The 16,665-nt window shown below is 40.0% G+C and overlaps 1 long non-coding RNA gene across 1 annotated transcript in view; it reads right to left on the minus strand.

Annotated features, from left to right (window-relative positions):
- The window catches only part of LOC148186875 (uncharacterized), a 113,166-nt gene that overhangs the window by 24,533 nt on the left and 71,968 nt on the right, over window positions 1–16,665 (minus strand). The window contains exons 4-5 of the long non-coding RNA XR_015779135.1: window positions 16,562–16,636; window positions 10,958–11,036 (exon numbers count right to left, since the gene is read on the minus strand). This is a non-coding gene — a long non-coding RNA (uncharacterized LOC148186875). The remainder of the gene's footprint in view (window positions 1–10,957; window positions 11,037–16,561; window positions 16,637–16,665) is intronic.

Genomic DNA, 16,665 nt, shown 5'->3' on the forward strand with positions numbered 1-16,665 from the left:
TATGCAACAATATTTTTGGCAACATTAGATATGAACAAAAGCCAAGGACTGCAGGGTATTAACTTGCTGTGAGCTGTAATCTCATCACTTCTATGCAGAAGATCAGTCTCTCTCTCCCTCCATGCCAAGTATCTCCTCCATGTCACTCATTGCCTACGTGTCCACAGCTCAGTATCAAAGAGTCGTATGAAAATCGAGAGCACTCACTCCGCAGCAGTAGAAGTACACTGCACAGCACACTGACTAGCAAAACAATGTTTTAAAAATTGCCTGACTTGAAGCCATCTCAGTGACTGAGGGCATCATCCAGCTGATGATTCGAATTTCCGACTCTAAAGGGGCAGCCTTAACTATTATTTTCAAAATTAGGAAAAAAATATTTTAAAATAATTAGAAAACACCCCCATACTCAAAATTTAGAAATAAATAAATAAAACAGAAAAATGTTTTTTTGCGTGAACTACCCCCTTTAAGCTTCATTTAATTTTCTATGAACCGACTGACTAATTATTTAATCGACTAACTGCTTCTGCTTTACTTGTATAAACTGTTTGATAATGTAATTTCTAACAAAACATCATATTTTATAAACCCTTCTTGTGTTTTTATTGTAAAAATCTTAATCTGTAAAGTAACTACAACTGTCAGATAAATGTAGTGAAGTATAAAGTACAATACTCCCTCTAAAATGTAGTGGAGTGAAGAATTAAGTAGCACAAAAAGAAAACTCAAGAAAAGTACAAGTACCTCAAATTCATACTAAAATACAGAACCTGTGAAAATGTTCTTAGTTATAATTCACCACTGAAATCAACAAATCACCTCCTGCATCGAGCTGACTTTCAACAGTCAACCTTCAGCAAGTCTCCCATGAACTGGCAAAGTTACAAAGCTACTGTGCCAGTGACATTTACCTCCTGACAGAACAGGCCTGCGAGCTAACAAGCCTATACAACAAGATATATGAAGTGCAGTGATACACTGTACAGACCCTGTTACATGTGAGAAAATGTCTTAAAGGCTCAAGCACATCACATGCAGTTTCACCTACTACTGCTGTACCTGCTGCTGCCTACTTTCCTACTACCATCTGGAACATCTCCAGCTCAGCATGCTCGTCCAGGAAAGCATCAAGTTGCCAAATTCATTGTTCAGCCGTGGGCAGCCATGACGGGTACCGTGGACAACGAGGAAGCCAAAAGAAAGGTATCAAAGGACCAATTTTGCAAGGTATTTATAGAGGTGATTTCCAGGGAGATAACCAGATTTCTTGGCCACAGCCCCCTGCTCTGCCCCCTTCATGCTCAGTGGGACAAATTTTAAAGCCTCCGCCAACCCACCTGCTTGGACAGCCGCCATGCTGGGAGAACATGAAGCAGCAAGTTTGTCTCTCCTGGGGGCCTCCACATCAGTCGAGGTCCCATACTGAGACCTCCATGGGTTGTCCTCCGTCATCTCTGAGCCACACACAGCACAGGATCTATCAAGTGGCTTACATGTTATTCACAGCGTGTGCAGGCAGGAAAAAGTATGTTATTCGTCAGGCAGCTTGGGTAAAAAGGGTTAAAGACCATCCTTTAAATTTCAGTACCTCTTTCCTCCCAACTTCTGGGCCTATTTCCTGCTGTGCACCGCTACTCTAAGTAGGCTTTGATTGTCAGATGGGCTGATAACCCTTCTGCCTCCCTTCTCAGCATCTGTCAATCACAACGGAGCCTGGAAGCCGTGAGGGAGCATAAGAAGCTACACAGCCAGAAGGGAAGAGTGACACACACAGAAAGAATTAGAGACAGCAACGCACACACACACGTACTGAGAGGCAGAAGTTGAAACCTACTTTGGACCCATTAGAGGTCCAGCAGGCTAAGCATTGGCTGAACTCAATCGAAGCCTGTTTCAGCATTTCTGATCATTAAACTAATGCCCAGAGTTAGGGAAGGGACTCCATCCCCAGTTGTCTCCATTAATCTATCAGTGTTTATTGACTGGTCTAGTTTCTTGCTTGGAGATAATCATGTCTCACCATTGTGCCCTATTTACTCTTCCTTCCTTCGCTGATTTGACAGAGTTGCTGGTTGCTGAGAAAGGCAAACATCCCCAAACTGTCACTGTGTGTTCATACTCTGCCGGGCCCGGGTCTGTGTCCTCTACACATCGTAGTCCTAATTCTGTTGATGAGAGTGTGTACTGAGGCCTGTCTAAGCTGCTTAGCAAGAATGATTTATCCAGTACAATAGTTTAGAATGGAGAAAGATCAATAGGTTATCGAGATATAATTAAACAAAGCAGAAAAGTTTTTAACAAAAAATCATGCCGTTTTGTATCTACTTACTTTAATGTTAAATATTCAAGTTGAATTTATGTTATATTTATGTGCTTTAAAGGTCCACTGAGGGCGATTTAGAGGCATCTATCAGCAATAATGATATGTAATATTCAGAAAAACATATTGTATACCATTCATTTCATTTGTTAACCAATCGTTGTGTTTTCATAACCCTAACCCTTAGGATTAGCCATTTATTTAGGAAGCAGGTCTTCTTTCACAGAGTTTGTCATCTTGTTTTCTACAGTAGCCAAGAATGGACGAACCAAACACTGGCTCTAGGTAGGACGATTTGCATTTTTGCCTTTTAACTGCCACCACAGTTCCCCGACAAGTTTGAAGCACGGTTTCAGTTCTGAAACCTCATCACTAGATGCCACTTAATCCTTCACACTGGAGTTTATACAATAGACCTAATAATTAATGCAGATTTGAATACCTATGTAAAGTCATTTGATTCATTTTATATAAAGTGCTATAATTCAACTAAAAGTGTATTTTTTTTCTTTAAAATGATACTTCACCTCAAAATCAAAAATGCCATTTTTTCCTCTGATCTGAGTTCTGTTTATTAATCTGGATTGTTCTGATGTGAGTTGCATAGTGTTTGGGTTATCGGCTGTAGAGATGTCTGCGTTCTTTCCAATGTAATGGAGCTACACTACAAAAACAAATAAATAAATAAAATTTGAAAAACCTCTTTCCAGAAATCACGACCCTCCCCCACCACCACCACCCAACCGGATCATTGTGCACTGCATCTATACTGTTAGCTCACCTTGCACCACTGAGCTAGCTAATGTTACAGCTCAGCGGAGGAAGACACCATTAATGTTAACATTTCCCACTTTCACAAACATGAGCCTCTCCTCTATGAGAAGGTGCACACTTACTTTTGCACTGTGATACACTTAATGGATGTAGTTCAGCCGAGAAAAAAGTTCCTACTTGAAACTGCTCGCAAGGTCAGTGGATTATCTTGAATAACCGGGTCATGATTTCTGGAAAAGAGACATTGATGTTGACACTCAAATGTATTTTTTGGCACCAAGCCAAGTGCCATCTATCATTCATCACATATTGGAGAGAAAGCAGACGTCTCTATTGCCGCTATCTCCAACACTACGCCACTCACACGACAACAATCTAGACTGAGAAACAGCATTACAGATACAAATGCAAATATGTATTGTTGACTTGGGTGTTGTATACTTCGCAGTCATTTTTAAAATTATTTTCATTAATATTATTATAGTAATTGTAATGGATTGCAGTAACCAACTTTCTTGTTCAGATTAATGAAATCCTTTTACATGCAACCCCAACTGCCACACCTAACTTCACAGGACCTCCCCCCAGCAGTGTGTGGGGGGGGGGGGTCCTTTGCAGGGTGAATTTGACAAATTAATGGTTGCACGCTGCCACCATGACGCCTGCCCTCTTTATCAAACTCTGATGACAGGATTGTGGAAAACCCAGACAGGATTATACAAACAAAGAGTGGAGGTTTGATGAGGTGTCGGAGCAAAAAGAAATAATTGTCAACATGTGTGAAGACGCCCACCTGTAATTATGCGACAATATGTGCATGTATAAATGCATGTAAATTATATTCATGTATACAACTACTTAGATAAACACATCAATAAAACACGAATGCACGTTTTTTGAGCGCATATGAGGGCATCTGTGCATGTGGGGAATGGGTATGCCTCTGAGCCTGTGATTGTGTGTGTGTGTGTGTGTGTGTGTGTGTGTGTGTGTGTGTGTGTGTGTGTGTGTTTGACAGTAATAAATGTGGGGAGAGGGAGGTGGCAGAGGAGAGTGATGGATCGTCTGCGTGCTGCAGGCTGAGTCTCTGGGGAGGGACACAGCTACATCCTACTAGAGAGGGACAACTTAGAGTAATTGGGTCACTGGTACTGGGAGGAGAGTTTCCGCCCAGCCGTGCTTTTTAAGTGAGAGAGTGGCACAGAAGGTAAGGAGAAAGGAGAAGAGAGTGAAGATAAGCGGAGAGGTAGGAAGAGTGATAAATAATGAGAATGTGGTCTATGTGAAAAAGACGAGCAGAGGAAAGCCAAAAAATAGAAGCAGGAAAAAATGGGAGCAATAAAAAAAGAGGCAGCGGGAGCACAGTTGGCGAGAAATGAGCTGCTATTTTGCTTTTTTTGAAACGTCATAGAAAAGCTGCCGTGATTACAAGTCAGCCATGAATTCAAGGTTTTTGTTTTTTTTGCTTTGATTTTCTCATGCAGGCTGGAGTGTGAATGAAATTCAGCCTTCATGGCCTCCTACAGTATCAGGAAGTATATAATAATATGCACACAAAAAGTAGCTGAGCTAACTCTTGCATGCATCCTCTCCTTCTGCTCTTCGTCCAGAGGAGCTCAGCGGTTAAATCAGATCAAACTCTCCTTTAATGAACACAAAGAGGTGCTAAAGAGCGGTCGGGGAAAGAAAGGAGATTCTTCAGGCCGCTTATGGGCTTTGAAAGGAGACTCAAGAGGCTGAGAAGAGAGGTATAGATGGAGGGAGGGAGACAGAAAGAGAAATGTGGGCGTCCTCTGCTGCTTTGGCAAGACTGAAAGGTCAGAGATTGAGTATTGTGTAAATCTATCACTACAACGCCAGAAGGCTAATACACTCGAGCTGGCTGCCACCCTGCTGTTTCTGGCCTTGTCTCCTACTCCAGCCTGACCAGGTCAACTGTCTCTTCTTTAAGTTTATGAAGATATACTGTAGACCTAAACTCATTTTTCTGTTGAATCTGCATCTTTTCTCCAGATTTGCGTATTTTAACTCCAGCTGCATCAGCCTCTTCTCACGGTCTAAGTGTGGAGTCAATTGGAATCTCTAACTTGCAAAAAAGCATTGGCGTGTTTAGTTGAATGTGAAGCCCCAGTATGACCAAGAATAGGAATTATTAAACCCAATGATTAGATTTGAGAGTATTTAAGAAATGCAGCCTGAAAAAAATCCAATAATGTTACATCACCCTGTCATGTTGTTCATGAACACATAACACAAAGAGACATTTCTGAAGGAATTCAAGAGAATTTTTTTTTTACAGGACTGTCCCCACAGTACAGTATTGTGGAACATTTTACAGCTGAAACATAAACTTGTCATAGCTCTCTAGTCGACAAAGTGGGATAGTTGCACTTAATTACCTTAGACATTAGTTTGGCATTTCTGTACTACAATTTCTTGTTACTTCTCTGTTGAGATACACAATCATACATATATAATGCAAATAGTTAATATCTGCTGATATATCATTCCAGAGTGTTTACTGTTCACTGGCTGTAGGAAGAACTATTTAGTCCATTTTCCCACTTAAAGAACAAGTTTGCTCGGTGATGTGATTTAATAACTCTAGTGCTCATATTGTTTATCTTATTTACATTGAATAACAACTATTCCAATTTTTCCAGTTTTGCCAGTCTGGTTGAGCGTATGAGCTGAAACCAGCAGAACCAGCATTTGCATGCCGACACATTCTGGCAAATTAAAAAGTAGCCTACATCAGCAACCTGTGCTGATGGCACCACAGTGCTAAATCCAACTTGTATTGTAGTAGTAATGAGCAATATGACAGCGTGATTTACATTTTATATGTTTCTTTATAAATGGACTAACAGAGCCACAAGTGTCTGACAGTCCGTGAGGAATTTACTGCAGAGCTGAGACTTGGCTAGGCCTCCCCTAGAGGAAAGAGCGGCGCTTAGGTAATGAAAGGAGTTTTTTTTTTTTTTTAATTTCTAAATAAAGAAATGTGTTAAAGTTTTAAGCAGCTATTCTGTTTCCAATCTGATCCCTGGCTGTGCGCTTTTTTATGTTTCCTGTGACATAATGTTGTTGTTGTATTTTAGATGTACTTGTTGTTGCTGCATAACCGCTGTTTTTCTCTCATAAGCGTTTAAGACATTTTTTTTTTCACATGAACACTTGTATAAGGCTTCTATCTGTTTTGTTGGACATTCTTTGTTGGACTAAAAACGTTTGATTGAATGTGCTGTGTGCCACGTCTGCTTTTATTGAAAAAAAATGAGAACCTCCTCTTAAATTAACCATGAGTCTTAAAAACTGACCTTCTGGGCAACATTTTGGTTAAGCTGCCCATTAGCGCCAGAGAGAAAAAACCCTGGCACTGGCTTTGCATAAAACCAAAAAAGCAGCAAATTCTCTTTGCTGAGGAGCTGACATTGTTGAAAAAACAATTTTAACAATTAATTGCCAATTAAAATAGTTGCTAATTATTACAAATGTGGTTAAATCTTTAGCCTTTTTATGTAAGAAAGACACGTCTTCAGTGTCTCGTTGCTCATTTTATGACACACGAAGAGTGATACATTATGTTTCCAACAGGAACATCCTGTTACAGTAATACCCACACTGGATAAACAGACCAACAAGACAGCACCGCCCACAGATATTCCAACTTCATCAATAGAAAAAAAGAACATGAAAAAATGACATCGCCACTGTGGAAACACTGAGAAAAGATTTCTGAGAGAGTCAGTGGAAAAATACTACTGCGGCAAAGATGGGACCAAATGATGAAGACATTTATTGCATCAGCATTTTATCACTTGTCACAAGTGTTGGATTAGTAATTTTGGGAGACAAAGCTTCCCTTTAACTTTTAATTTTAGGTATTACTGCTCTGTTGCTCACTGGGAGTCATGACATAGAGGTCAAAACCTTGAGACAAACCAATGGTGAAGTAAATAAGCCACAATAAACGCTTTTACTTCCTCATCAATGGTCTGTTTCTCTCATTTGCTCATTTTTGTGTCTTATCTTGCCATTGTGTCCTTTATCTACCCCTCACATCTTTGTGCCCATTCTTATTGTCTTGTAATTATTTCACCTGCACATCTCATCGTCCTGCAACATCATCTGTTCAGCCAACCCTCGGACCCTGTGCACTTTCTAACTGTATCAAGACTTATTTATGTTGAATTAATTAAAAGCAGCAACTTTTCTGAGCTCTTGTTTAGTTATTGAATTTGCATAATGAGTAAAAAGAGTTGAGAAGCAAAAACATGCTGCTAGCTGTTGTGCTTTACACATGCAATTAAATCAAATTTCAGCTACAAATTAGATTGAGCACAGCAATTCATAAAGTGTGCATGTTTCATTCTTTAATTGGGCTGAGAGACACAATTTCTAAACATTTTTATTGTTCCACATAGCCCTTATTACTGAGATGGCTCTGCTGCAAGAACAAGCTTTTATTATACTGGGTGTTAACATTACCTTAAGGTTTATAGGCAACTAGCCTAAGAGACATTTGGGTTCTTTTGCTGCTATCAAACTCTATATGAGTTATGAGGCCAAGCAAATGTGAGCTGCATAGTCAATAAAATTCATTAACTTATGACTTCTGGACATGAATTGACTTTGTGTCTCAAATCAAAAGCGGCTGTCAAACTTAAGAGTCCCTGAGTTTAGAAAATTCACAAATGAAGGGGAGAATCAGATGAAATATACATTTTATTAGCTTGTAATTCTTCCAGAATATGCTTGTAGTCTCTCTTTATTTGCCCTCCTGATTTATGGGTTTGCAAAACCGTAAAATTAACTTTTAATACTGGGAAGCATCGTAACTGGGTGCCATTTTATATGCAACTCCCCACAGAAAGTATTTATAATTGAAGAATATACTGTAATGTGTGTCTTAGTAATACATTTTTAAGTTTTAAACAAGAATAATAAATAATGAATTCTCACTTCACTTTACTTCAAAAGAACTCGGGGAAGCAATGCAGTGATGCAAATAAGAGCTGACCTGTCACCTGAGAGTCTGCCGCTTTAAAGGGGTAGTTCACGCCACAATCATTTTCTGTCATTATCTGCTCATCTGCATTCTTAGTGACACCGCTGAGTATAATATGAGTGTTTTGCAGTGAAATGATTGCAATGTGGATTCAAAAGTCCACTATTAACCTAATTTTCTCTTGCATTTTACTCTCTGATAATAGTCAGTCTGATTCCACAGCAGTAAACAGAGCTTTACTTCAAAATGCTCAGCCTATGCTGCTCAAGCTGTGTGAAGAAATTTGATGGCTCTTTTATGCCATGTTTGAAAATTACGCGCACAGTCATTTTAACGGATGAGTAGAAGGCTATGATGAAACTAAGACACTGTGTTTATGGTTTTTAGCCAGGCTGAAGTCATTATTTTGGGGATAGCAATGTCAGTCTGTCAGTCCACCATTTTGGTCCTGATCTCATCAACTCTTTAACCGACTAACATAAAACAATCAGGGACCCCAGAGGATAAAGACCGGCGTTTTCATATCCTAAATGCTTCAGACTTCCCTTCATCTAGAGCAAGGGCCAAAGAAAATCCTATACCTTGTGCCAACATTTTTACTTCCACTCATATTCCAAATCATAGCATTAAATTGCAACCAAAGCGTCTCAGCTGATAAATTGTTGCGCTCCCAAAGCGCTCTCAATAGCTCCCAGCTGGGTGTTTTCAGGAGAGTGCCTAGCGAGAGCATATTGACCAACTGACTAGAGGGTGTCAGCCCTAATGCTGACACATTTTACTATGATGGTGAACATAAGTAAACAATATACCTGCAAAACATCTGCACGTTAATATTAGAATGTAAGCCTGTAAGCATAGTGGTGCTGAGATTTATCTCAAAACACTGCCGTACCTTAGTGCAGCTTCACAGTAGTGTTATAGTAACATGGCTGTAATATCTCAGTCTTGTTACAACCATCACCGAAATTCCAAATAACAACAAAGTAAATGCTTGACAGCTCCACTTCAATATCCATTTAAAACAAAGGCAGCTGAAATGTTTCTTTCCGCACATCATTCCCAGTAACATACTCTGAGCTATCAAGCACAAATGCCTAAAGTCTTGAGAGTCATAGCTTGAACACCTCAAACAACTTGGAGTTCAGCGCTGTGCTCGAGAGCCCCTCAGCAGTCAGAACAGAGACCACACTAATTACATCCAGACCCAAGTTATTAATCAGGCTTTGTACCTCCAGGCAAACCTGCAATCTGAGGGTGTCAATCTAAAGAAACAGCATCAATCCATGTGAGATGAAAGCCTGTTGGAAAAGCTAATTAGTCTTAGTGATGATGGGGGAACTGTGCGTTTGAGCTGTCTTACACGAGATTTCATCACTGCACAGATATCATGGTTTGTTCAGAAAGGGACAATCATATCAGGCCTCTCTGCCTGCCTTCTGCTCAGGTCTGGTTTTAGCTGGCTGCACCTTCACGCCACTGGAGGCAGATCAAACAGGTGGTCTGGGACTGTGTGTGAGGCTACAGAGAATACAAGGTAAAGGAATCCTGTTACACAGAGCGAGACCGAAACCTCTAGACAGCTCTCTCAGTATGAAGCTTGCATGAGTGTGTTGTTTATACTGTAACATCACTGCATTTCAAACCAAAAAGACATTACATTGACAACATTAAAGCACGCAGATGTTTACTGGCATCAATAATGTACAGCATGTCTGTTTAAGATGTTCTTATCAGGTGTGTTTGTTTGAGCTGCTCTTTACACACACGGAAACACACACTCAAACCAGTCACGGCGAAATTGCAAAGGGATTGAAGAGACCTCACTGCGAAAACTGACATTTCATCCATTCGTTTTGACTTATATATAAAAACATAGAGAGGCTGAATTATGTAAAACAATATCTGAAATAAAAGGTGAATCATATTACCTTGGATTTTAGTTATTTGCAGCTTTTTTCTATCAAAATAAAGGTTTCGCAATTTGGTGATTTTCAAAGCCATCAAATTGCACAGCAGCAAAGATGACTACAAAGATATCAAAGGAAATAATCTCAGCTACCATGACAACAAAGACAAAAGTGATCTGCACTTGCTGTACAAACAGGAACAATGGTCACAAGATCAAACCAGCCATCAGGTATAAGACAAAAACAAACAGTGCATACTGTTTGGGGTTTGACACTTCTAATTGGCATGCAGCATAACATTACCCACCTCTGTAGCTTTGTATGCAATAGCGATTAAGTTCCTTCAAAGCTTAAAGGATTGCGACATTTATATATTCTTGTACTGTTAACAGATTACACGAAAAGACCGAAACCAACAATGATTAATACAACAAGAATTGCTTTTGCAGTCAAACCCTGACATCATTCATGCACGCCATAGAGCTCCTTTGTTGTCCAATAACAGTGAGCCACAATGTTACACTGGGCTAGGACTGCACAATTAATCAAACATTAATCATGATCACAATTTTAGCCCCCGGCAATTAAAGGTACACAATGGGCTGCAAAAGTAAACTCATCAATGCTGCATATCAAATTAAGCGCTTCCTAAACTAACAGCCATCCTCCACTTTTGAAGAGCTGTCTGCTAAGCCTGCATCCTGCAGCGGCAGCTTGTGAAAAGCTTTCCTAAATGTTGCAGCTGCCGACAGGCAAAAAGAAATATCATCTGTCATCAACCATCCTCATCTGTTGTCTGGAAGTATTTTCGATTTAGGACAGAACAACTCTCATGCAAGGATTGTATGAAACTTGTTTCTGCACTACAAAGCAGAACAAAAAACAACAGCACAATCTGCAGCACAATGAATGCCTTACAGCCAACAACAATGCCAACCTTACCTCATTGAATCCCCATACTTGTCAAGTGACAACTTTGACATCCATGACAGTGGCACTGCAGAGCGTCTTACCATGACCACTGAAAAAAAAAGAAAAAATTATGATAATAATAGTAAATACAGCGGTGGATACATATCGATACATGATGCACTCAATTCATGTGAGGAAGGATCTTATTTTCAGTCTTATTTTGATGCAGAGATTAGGGCATTTGCATGAATGTAGCACAACATGGAATTAAAAGAAGTGTTTATTTAAATTTGAAAATGCAATTAAAAAAAAACGTTTCATCTCTTAAAACAATGAATGATTGTGACAAATAATCATGATCTAAATATTGATCAGAATACACTGTAGTTTAATTTAAGTCAACCCCACATACAACATCCTCGTGCCAAAAGTATTCAGAAGTGTGTAAATCTGAGGCTGAAAATGCTCCCAAACAAAAGACTTTTTATTCCTCTTTGATTAACGTCTGCCAAACCATTTTGTTTATAATAAATACAGTATATCTTTTAACAGCGCATCTCTAAAGTCCCCCTACACTCACAAATGTATTTTGCCCATTGCTGCTTTAATTGGAACTTGCTTCATTGTGCAGAACGAAGCAAATGTGCTGAGTTTCAGGCTAGAAGGTTGTTTTCATTCATCTGCTAAAGAAGGACCATTTTTCTGTATTTACCTAAAAGTTTAGAGCGTGTACTTATCAACCTGATTTTGTGACATTTCCATAACTACTTTGGAGGCCAGTCATGGTCCAATATGTAGTTTTAAGAAGTGAACTACCAATGAGAGTTTACTTCTCAGTGAAGTTGGATACTTTTGTGCCCAGGAGTTAAACTTTTGACATAATCAGTGTTTATACATTCATAGATTCTGGATGCTTCAGTGTGGGAGGAACAAATGTCATCTTAATAATTTTAAATTAGGTAATTAAATTTTCATTTGGAAAAGTCATCCTACATACAATTGAATATTCCAAGTGAGCATTTATATGTGTCTTGAAACATATCTAGAGGGGATATTTAAAGATTTATTTGTTCAGCAGGAATAAGCGGGGTTTGGACTGAGAGCCACAGACAGGGCAGGGAAGTCAGAAAATCCTGAAAGATGGAAATTGTTGGTTTTGGTCTTTTCATGAGATTTGCATGTAGAATATTCCCACTCATATGAACCTGTGAACCACATTAATATCTGTAATCCAGAGTCTGTGTCAGGGTTGTCTGTATACAGCCCTCAACAGGGAGGTGGCTGAGCTGGCAGCTGGCAGCTAACGGTGCTAACAGTGTGAGCAGTGCTACCAATAGCAACTGTGCTGACAGAGCTTACAGTGTTGACATAGGCTTATATAAAGTCTACAACAGCACACACATCCAGATGACAAAAAAAAATTAAGTGCCGAGCAAGAGATCATACAAGAGTGGAAAAAACAAGTCCACACACTACATTATGATCCCATATAAATATAATACACTAACCACCAAGGCGGCATGTCAAGCTGCACGCTCTTTATCAGACAAGTACAACAGGCAGTGGGCTATGCAAAAACGCCATCCTGCCATGTTGGTCAAGACAGTGTAATCAGCATTAACTGCTACATGAGCACAATGCAGGGTGGCAGTGATTAGCTAGGCAGAACTCACATGCACTCACATGCATGCGTGACCAAACCATTTACCACAACGAAATACAGAGAAGCTTTTATTACACCACACACAGAGGTGTGACTTCATTTTCTGCTCAGGACGCTATTACACTTAATCTGTACATAGCAAATAGTGGTTTGCTGCCATGATGCTCTGAATGTAATATAGATCTCCTCTAGAGGTTAAGTGTGCTGGATTTAAGGGTAGGATTGTATACAGACGTAGGACTTTATATTCAAAAATCGATTACTAGTACATTTTTATTTATTTTATTTTTTATTTTGCAAACTACTATCCACTTTTATTAACTGTGAAACTGCTGTCTTGAAAAGTGCAACATAAATTACATTTATTTTTTTCTCCACTACCATTACAATACAATCATTTTCATTTACTTGATAACATAATACAAACACTGAGACATCCCCTGTGTGGACAGAAAAGAAATAAGGGGCTTTGTATTACTTTTTTTGTTTTAAACACAGAGGTGGTCAGTGCTCCTTTCAGCCTGAAAAGCTCTTGTAACCACACTCTCTGACCAGAACTACTCCAGTCCTCCATCTGTGCTGGTACAACTACACAAGATTAGAGCCCAGCCACACTCTTTTCATCAAACCTCCCCTCAGTTACACCCCCCAATCCTGCCCCACACCATTCCATCAACATCCATCAACATCCCTGCAATCAGCTGCTCTCCTCTCTCTCCTCAGCAACTTGTTCCACAACATGCTGATCCAAGGCCAGGCAATGTGGCACAAACAATGGGCCACTATGGTGATCGAGCTGCGAGAGGTGAAAAGCCTCACGGTTTCTAACAACGTGTCCCCCTGATTGACCTATGACCAGTCTGTTATAATCTCTGAAAGCTTTGGCTCACCTCACGGCTCACCTGGCAGAGCAATACTCTTTCTCTTTCACTCTGCCCTCCACTAATCCCTCTCTTTCCCCCCCTACATTCACTTTCTCTAATCTCACTCCCTCCCTCCTTTTCTCACTCCTATCCTCCATGTCCATTCAATTGCATCCTGCAATTCAATTTCATTTGCTATATTAGCACAGGACAAGAAATGCTTATCTTGCCAAAGCATGTATATAAGAAATAAATGGAAAAACATAAAACAACAGGCCATAAATATGAATAAGGATTAATGTTGGTAAGCCGTCAAATGCCCTCACAGCCAAGGGAAGTTTTGCAACAAAGGACTCACATTCGGGAACCCATATGTGCCACAAGAGCTGGATATTAGTCCCTTGGCAGTAATAAACAACGGCACTTTCTACATTAAGTTTTATCAGATACACAATCAATATGCAAATTATATTTTAGGAAGCTAACTCTGCCAAAAAACTCAACATGCTGATCTAAGTCTAGTTTTATCTTGGAACAGGCCCCCTGTCTCTCCACAGCGAGTGCCAGGCAGGCTTTTAATGCACTTCACCACCTACACACACATATCAGCGTGCGCACAATCACACTCACAGAGGGATGCACACAATATGCTTCAAAAGCCCCCCTAGCTGGCTTCCAAATGCCAAATGCCTGCCTAATAAATGCAAACACAAATGCATTAACACACATATAATGACATGCTGCCACTTCCTTGCGTATTTCACTGAAATCCTCCCACACTTACACATTTGTCGTCTATAAACAAGCCAAGGATACACGTGTCAGACTGTGCACTAGCTCAAATCCGCCTCATTGTTTACCTGCCGTGCTGTATGGAGTATAATCCTTCATACCCCACGTATAAATCTCTTTTACTTTGGATGTCTCTGTGCTTTCACTTGAGCTTTTTTATCATCCCTCATACACTCTTTACCCCTGGCCAAATCCCACCACCTGTGCGCTCAGGTCCAGTCCCGCTGTACCAGCGCTGCCTGGCCAAACGCCGCTGCAGATGGGAGGCGAGAGAGAGGAGACATAACAGGTAGGAGCTTTGAAATGGTAAGAAGCTCTGTTTATAGTGCAGCGCAGATGAAAGTGAGCTGTGAGGAGATGCACAAGGCCGAAGGGGTGGCAGGAGGAGGTGTATTTGGAAAGGGGAAAGGAGGATAAGAGAGGAGCGGGCACGACTGCCACTGTTACCTGGAAGGATAGAATCTCTATGCCTCCTTATTATCTTTCTTTGTCTAACACTCCTTTGATAAAGGATTAAAACAATATATCAAACAGGTTCATGTGGAGTTGAATATGAAAGGACATCCAAAGAGAAATCTGTAAATGTCTATGTTCAGCACAAATCTATATTCTCTGCAGTTTATACCTCTAGCAATATGCATAAGAGTGTGTATTCATGTTCATTATGAGAGGCAGAAGCGCTGGAGCCCCCTTTCCTTTACTTACACTGCATTGCTACATGTTACACTGCACTACCCAATTTCCCCATGGGGATCATTAAAGTTTCATCTTACTGTACCTTATTAGGTATCCTCAATTACAAGAGTGCTGGAGAAATATCACTCCGTAGTGATGTTTGATTTATATACTGATTTTAATAAGCCAAAAAGCCAAAGTATCAGGACACTTGAAGGGGGATTTCAAGGTTTCTTTTCATTGCTTTTGGGCATTTTTTTTTATTTTAAAACATTTACTTGACTCCATCAGATGGTCTACAGATATAAACGAGTTAGATTTAAGACTGTTTAAGACCTTTTTATCGCTACTTTAAAATATATTTTCCACTAGAATGCAGTGCAGCTGCGCCTGCTGGAATTCAGGGGTTAGATTATTGATGCAGAGTCACTGCATTACCTAAATGTGTAGAAGGGGGCAAAAATAGGGGCACTGTACACCCCGCCACCCCACCCCACCACCACCCTCCCCACCCCCACCCAAACACAGTGTCCAAAATAACATAAGAAATTCCCCTGTTGACATGACTTAAAAGAAATTTAATTTTAATTTTCTAATCAAAATTGAATTTTTTCTAAGGCTTTTTAAAAAGATTTTTATTATTATTTTATAAATAAATGTGTATTTAAGACATTATAAGGATCCAGAGAAACCCAGTCTACTCTTATTGGTTTAAATGTTCCCATGTGCAGCACGGGGAATTTAAAGGGATATTTGTATCATACCAATGTGGGTAGTATGTGTAAATGCAAAGTGGGAACCCCAGAGCCTGCCAAATGAAGCTAATGCGTAAGTGCTAAAAACTGTGTTTTATTGGATTGCTGTTTGAGGCTAGCTCCAAAACAGGGGAAATCCCCATACATACCCGTGTTAAAATGCCCAGCTTTACAGCACAAATAAACATGTTAACAACCTGGTACAAAAACAGTCTATGAGTCAGATCCACTACCCGCTCCTCCACAGCTCCAGCCTCTTGTCCAAGTACTTATGGCTCCAAAAAGACAACATGACAAAGGCAGAAATGTCAAACTAGGGTCTGTAAAAAGATAGTCCACTAACAAGTTAGTGATGTCACTGTGGCTATATCTATTATTTATACAGTCGACGGTAAATGAATTGTGGTAAACGTTCCTCCATCCAACTAGTGTCTAGATTTCCCTGCTCCCCTCACAGCGAAACTCTGCAGGTTGACATGTTTTGCTTTCTCGGCTGTTACTCAAACTACTTGCTATACTTTCGTATGTTTGTATTGCCTGCTACCACAGACATGGAGTATACCCCCCCCCCCAAAACTCATATCAAACTTCCATCAAACGGTCAAACTAATCAGCACTGATCAAATTTAAACCTAACTGCAATACAAATAGTAAGTAACCAGCTGGCTGCCATTGGATCAAACGAATGAGTAAACATTACATCGCCTACCAGCGAGAATGCATTTGCATTTTTCTACTGCATAGACAGCCCAGTTTAACGAAAAGACCATATTCCAGTGGTGAAACACTTTTTTAAATAGTGTATAGAGTATTGGCTGTGAAAAGTATTTAGGTTCAACTGAGTTTAAGTACTTTAAACAGTTATTAAGAATAATTCCCAACTCACCTGGTCCAGACAGCTGGGCTGGGCCAGCACCACCAAGACATCAAAGCACTGCTCAGAGCAAACACAGACGGGAAGCTGCGGGAAAATAAACGCTTAACATGAGA

Source organism: Plectropomus leopardus, chromosome 16 (assembly GCF_026936395.1).
Source record: "Plectropomus leopardus strain MGB_pleo_1.0 chromosome 16, ASM2693639v1, whole genome shotgun sequence".
NCBI lineage: Eukaryota > Metazoa > Chordata > Actinopteri > Perciformes > Serranidae > Plectropomus > Plectropomus leopardus.